Raw genomic sequence first — 6,059 nt, 5'->3', positions numbered from 1 at the left:
CTTCAGAAGGAAACCCAGGGGGGTTTAAAGTATAGAGGGGGTCCCTAAAGGGTTCTGGGGTTCAGGAGTGGGGAGGATGTATTCGGGGGGGGGTCCTTGAGAGGGTTTTGGGTGCATGGGGGAATCCATAGGGTGGTTTTGGGGTGCAGAGGGGGGTTGTTTTGGGGTGCACAGTGGGTGCTTTTGGGGTGCAGGGGGTTGTTTTGGGGTGCAGTGGGGGTAGATTTCGGGTGCACAGTGGGTGCTTTTGGGGTGCAGGGGGTTGTTTTGGGGTGCAGGGGGGAGGTTTTGGGGTGCCGTGGGGCTTCTGGGATGCATGGGGGTGGTTTTAGGGTGCAGGGGTTGTGTTTTGGTGTGCAGGGGCATGGTTTTGGGGTGCGGGGGTGGCGTTTTGGGATGCAGGGGGTTGTTTTGAGGTGCAGGGGGGATGGTTTTGGAGTGCAGACGGGGTGTCTTTGGATGCAGGGGGGATGGTTTTGGGGTGCAGAGGTGTGTTTTGGTCCCTGTGGGATCCCCCAAAACCCCACAGAGCCCCCCCAAAACCCTCTAACGCTCCCCACCCCGCCCCCCAAACCTGAATCTCCTTGAGGTGCTGGTACCTGAGCCCCGAGTTAAGGAGGAAACCTGGGGGGGGTTAAAGGAAGGGTTGGGGTGGTCGGGGCGGATCATGGGAGGGAACTGGGGATTCCTGGGCGAATTGGGGGGTGCTGGGGAGTTGTTGGGATCCCAATGGAATTTTGGGGGTGTCCTAACAGGCAAAGGGTTTTGGGGGGGTCCTGAGGGCTTTTGGAGGCTCCCCAATGAGCTTGGGTGTCCCCCCCCCCTTTGGGGTGCAGCGGATACCACAGCAGGTTCCCTTTGATCTTCTTCACATTCCTACAGGAACACACCCCCCCCCCATGTATTTTAGGGACCGATCCGAGGTTTGGGGTCCCTCCAGATGTTGCAGTTCCTCCCCCCCAGATGTTGGGGTGCCCCCCTCACCGCGGGTGCCGCACGTGGCCCATGATGTACTCCCGGATGGGGGCACAGGGCCCCGTGCACAGCCTGGAGGTGGGGGGGAGACAAAGAGAGGGGGTCAGGAGCACCCCAACCCCCCCAGGACCCCAAAAGCCCCCACTGGGGGGTCCCGCGGGCTCCAACCTGCGCAGGTCGGGATCGGAGGGGAGCTCCAGCTCCGCCATGATGGGCGAAATTGGCGCGCTGGGAGCGCCGCGCGGCACGACGGGAGTTGTAGTCCAAGCCGGGCGGCGCCTTAATGGTGCTGTATGGGTGTCGCACTGCATCATGGGAGTTGTAGTCCAGGCTGGGCGACGCCATGACGGGGCTCTCTGGGTGCCGCGTGGCATGATGGGAGTTGTAGTCCCCTCCTGGCCGGAGCCATAACGGCTCTCCATGAACATCCTTTTCCAGAGAGTTCCCCGCATGCGGACAGAACTGTGGGGGTGGTCTCTGGGGGTCGTTTGCTTCCTCCAACGATCTTCATCACTGCTGGCAGCCTTTGAAGCACGCGCAGTAGATGCTCACACCAGCTTAATTGGTTCGTTAGCACCAGAGACAGAGCAATCCTCCCATCCTCCCACTGCTCAGGTGGTTTAACTGCAGCCCATCCTGGGCTCCTGCGGTTCCAGATACTCCTTATCCTGTGTCCTGTTCTTCTGGACTGTTTTTCTTAAACTGTGTCACAGCTGTAAGGATTTCTCTTGTGAGAATTCTCAGTGTGTTCTCCAGCTGCACTCTATGGGATCTTTTTCTCTCTGTGTCACGCACCTCAGTAATTTTCCATTGCTACTGGTACAAAACCATCAAACTTAACATTACTTAAAAGTGATTCTAAAGATTTCTATATTCCACTTTGTGCCCCCCCTTTGTCTCAGTTTGGGGGTGTTTTTTGGATGTTTTGGGCGGTTTTGGAGTTGTTTTGGCTTCTGAACCTGTATCCTGTAGGAGAAGAAGGATAAGTTTGTTTTGGGGTGTTTTAGTGTGTTTTTGGGGTGTTTATGGTATGTTTTGGGCCTCTGACCGTGTATCCCATAGGAGAATCAAGAGAAGGTGGTGTTGGGGTTTTTTGGGGTGCTTTTGAGATGGTTTTGTGGTGTTTTGGTGGTGGTTTTGGGCTGTTTTGGAGCCATTTGGGGTCTGTTTTGGGGGTCTGACCCTGTATCCCATCGGAGGAGCTGTGATCCCCCCCCCAAGGCCAATGGCATTCCATAGGGAACACAGTCATTCCATAGGGAATGCGCCATTCCATAGGGAGAAGCTGCAGTTCCATAAGGGACACTGAGGATCTTGTGTCTTCTCTGGCACCGTTGACAAAGAGGAGCTGTGACCCTCATTGGAATGTCAGGATTCCATAGGGAATGCTGTGATTCCATATGGGGACGCTGCGGTTCCGTAAGGGACACTAAGCATCTTGGATCTTCTCTGGTACTGTGGACAAATAGGAGCTGTGACCCCCACATAGAACACAGGTTCCCCCCCACCTTGGACACTGGGATTCCATAGGGAGCACTGTGATTCCATAGGGAGGCACTGGGATTCCATAAGGGACACTTGACATCTCCAGTTCCTGGAGTGGATGGAGCCACAGGAGATGCTTCGTGGGACTCGTATAGGGGATGCTGTGTCCTCCTATGGACCACCATATGGGGCTGAAGGGGTCTGTATGGGACAAAGGGTATCCGCATGGGGTTAGGAGCATCCTTACGGAGTTAAGAACGCCCATATAGGACATGGGGCTTCCACACGGGACCACCCGCATCCATCTAGGGCTGAGGGCCTCTATATGGGGCTGAGGGACTCTATATGGTCCTACGAGCAGCAACCATATACAACATGGGACCAGCAGCATCCGTATCAGACCAGGGGCCTCCATATGAGACCACAAGCATCCATATGGGATTGAGGGCCTCTATATGAGGCTAGGAGCATCCATATGGGGCTAGGAGTATCCATATACAACATGGGACCTCCATATGGGACCACAAGCATCCATCTAGGGCTTAGGGCTGAGGAACTCCATATGTAGCTATGGCCCTCTATATGAGCATATAGGAGCAAGGGCCTCCGTATGGGACTATGAACTTCATATGTGACATGGGGCCTCCAGATGGGACCACGAGCATCTGCGTTGGGTTGAGGGCTTCCACATGGGGCCATGAGCTTCCATATGGGGCCATGGGTTTCCATATATGACATGGGGCCTCTGTATGGGATCAAATGCAACTCTATGGGACCATATATGCATCCATATGGCACTGAGCACCTTCCCTATAGGGCAGAGGGCTATAAGGGGGTAGAGTATCTCTATGGGGCTGAGGACCAGCTCTTATGGGGCCACAAACCTCTACAGGGGACTGAGAATATCCATCTCTATGGGGCTGGGGGCTTCCCTATGGGATTCAGGCGTTCCCTATAGGCTGAGCTTTCGCTAGGGGGTTCAAGCTTTCTCTATGGGGCTGAGGTCTTCTATAGGGCTGAGGCTTCCTTATAGGTCTCCCGCCCACCCCCATACATCTCCTTTGTCTCCCCCATATCCCTGGGGAGGGGGTGGGCAGAATGGGACGATATCATTCAAGACAGTAAGGGGTTGCAGGAGCCCCTCCCAGCCCCTCATTTTGAGGCCAAATCCTTAATAATCATAATAATATGCCAATTAATAATTAGGCTCTTCCAGCACTTTCTCCCCCTAAATTATTTCCTAGTGGAAATCAATGGGTTTAACCCCCCCCTTCCCCCCCCCTTTATAAATCACTATATTTGTATAAATGGTGCCTTTCCAACCCCAAGTCTTACCTTATTCCACCCATTTTCTCCACGGGGGGGGAGGGGGAGGGGCCTCAGTGTGACCCCCCATTGCCCTCCCCAAAATAATCCCCCCCCATTGTGCCTATTATTTTATATGTCCCCATGATCTTATTTAATTATCCCTCCCCCCGTTGTGATGCTGATAGGAATAAAACTGCTGTCCCCCCCTTCCCCACAGTGGTTTGTTCCATAACGGAGGGGTAGAAAAGCGGGGTCGCAACCATTTTGAGGGGCTGGGGGGGTCCAAGCCATTTTGGGTGTTGGGGTCTGCCCCATTTTGGGGTGCTGGGATCCCATTTTGGGGGTGTGTCCCCCATTTTGGGTAGGGTTGGTGCCCTCCCTCCTTTTGTGCCCGATGAGACCACCCACAGGAGGGGCGTGGCCAAGCCGGATGGGGCCGGCTCTGATTGTCTGGGCCCGCTTGGGGGCGTGGCTTTGTCCAGCGGGCGGTACCAAGAGGCGGAGCAAGGAGGACTGCACCGGGGTACCCGGGTGCGCTCAATGGAAGCTGGGGGGGGGAGACTGCAGTGCTGATGAGTGACTTTTAGCGCTATAATGGACCAAATTCCCTTGGGAACACCGTTTCCTTCCCCAGCGGCACCCCTTTTGCTGATCCATGGAAGCAGGGAAGCCCAGAAGGAATCACTGCAACTTCATTGCGGGATAACGGGGAGTCAGGTTTGGAGTGCGTGCTGCCTGGATGCTATCGGAGATGGAGGGGAGGGAATGGGACAGCGGAGGCGATGCCCTTTGGTCTCCGGAGCCCCTTGGTCCAGGTTTGTCTCCGCCATCCTTTCCCCTAAACGATAACTGCGCATCCGCAGCAGGAGAGCACCCGCAGGCAGTATCCCAGGCTCCGCCGCTCCGGTGCTTTCCTGAGGATGAGCAGGGTCTGTGCTGTCAGGGAACGGAGGCCGGGATCATCCTCATCCAGCAGCGCTTCCAGGGCTGTGATCCAAAGAGACCGGGATGAGCCCCTCCGTAGCCTCCAGCATCCCCCCAGCCCCTGCTCCCTCCTCACCTCTGCAGATCTGCTCCAGCTTCCTTGGGCTTTTCCCTCTTAGGGGCCGTGCAGCCAGTCCTGGGCACACAGGGATCCATTGGGATCCATCAGCATCCATCGGGATCCATCAGGGATGCAGCAGTGGGAACCGGGTTGGGGACCGCAGGGACTCACCAATGAACCTGACGGCTGCCTCTTGCAAGGAGACCTGAGCATCCTGCAGGTACCGCAGGCTCTGGTCCAGGTATCCCTGAGCCCTCTTCCTGCTCCGCTCCAGCTGCAGAAGGAATGGGATGCTATGGAAGGCCCCCATTGGCCGGAGCAGTCCCAACGCTCCCTTTCCCATCCGCATGTGGAATGAGCAGAGCGGTCCAAGGGGTTCCAAGTGGAATAGGGACGGATGCAGGACCCATACCAAGCACTCTGCAACCCTCCACGTCTGCCTCGTGTCCAATAGGCGCCGAAGCTCTTCCCATCCCAGGAGCGTCGCCGCAGCAAGGAGAGCTTCCCAGGAAGCCTGCACAGGATGGGATGGGAGATGGCACCTTGGGGATGATCCCACCCTCGGGAATGTGGGATACCCGAGGTGGGGGGAAGGGTGTTTGTACCTCGGCCACGCTGCAGCTTTGGTCGCTCATGTGGAAGAAGAGCGGGAGCAGCAGATCCCAGATTTTTCTCCTCATCCTCCTCCTGTCACCGCCAAGCACCGACTGCAGCAGGACCCGGAACAGGCGGATGGAGAGCTCGCGGAGCCGGCTGCATCCCTGAAGGGAAGGAGGAAAAGGGGGCACTTGGGCAGATCCTGATGGGATGTGAAGCCCTGGAGCCATCCCCATGCGAGCTCCAAATCACCGCAGGGGTCCCACGCAGCCCTTACTCCATCAAAGAGGGGCCAGAGGTCCTGCACCAGCCCCACGGCAATGGGGCTGGCCTCCTCACGCGGGAGGCGACCCATCACGTTCCGTAGGATCATCAGGGCCTTTATCCTGAGCTCGTCCTCAGCGTCCCAGAGCCAGCGCACCATGTGGGGCAGCAGTCGCTGCAGTTTCCTTGCCTGCAGGAAGAGGTGGGGGCTCCTTCTGGGGAAGCCTTGACCCAAGGCTATGGTCACCAAGGTCATGGCCAAGAGGGGTCCCTATGGCCATGCCCTGCCCCATGGCCAAGAGGGCTCCCCATGAACCATGGCCAAAGGGTTCCCTATGCCCATGCCTTTCCCCTTGGCCAAGAGGGCTCCCCATGAGCCATGGTC

General features: G+C 56.9%; 1 long non-coding RNA gene across 1 annotated transcript; it reads right to left on the bottom strand.

Annotated features, from left to right (window-relative positions):
• Positions 1–564: 564 nt before the first annotated feature.
• Positions 565–1,055, bottom strand: LOC133279394 (uncharacterized). Its single transcript, XR_009746878.1, has 3 exons — positions 985–1,055; positions 844–876; positions 565–599 (listed from the first exon to the last, which is right to left on the bottom strand). It is a non-coding gene; the product is annotated as an uncharacterized LOC133279394 (long non-coding RNA).
• Between the last annotated feature and the right edge of the window lie 5,004 nt (positions 1,056–6,059).

Source organism: Pezoporus flaviventris, unplaced genomic scaffold, assembly GCF_033815535.1.
Source record: "Pezoporus flaviventris isolate CSIRO_AGI_PZ_B2104156 unplaced genomic scaffold, CSIRO_AGI_Pfla_v1 ptg000074l, whole genome shotgun sequence".
NCBI lineage: Eukaryota > Metazoa > Chordata > Aves > Psittaciformes > Psittacidae > Pezoporus > Pezoporus flaviventris.
Note: the sequence above shows the minus strand (reverse complement) of the source record. Positions and strands in the feature narration are given on the sequence as shown.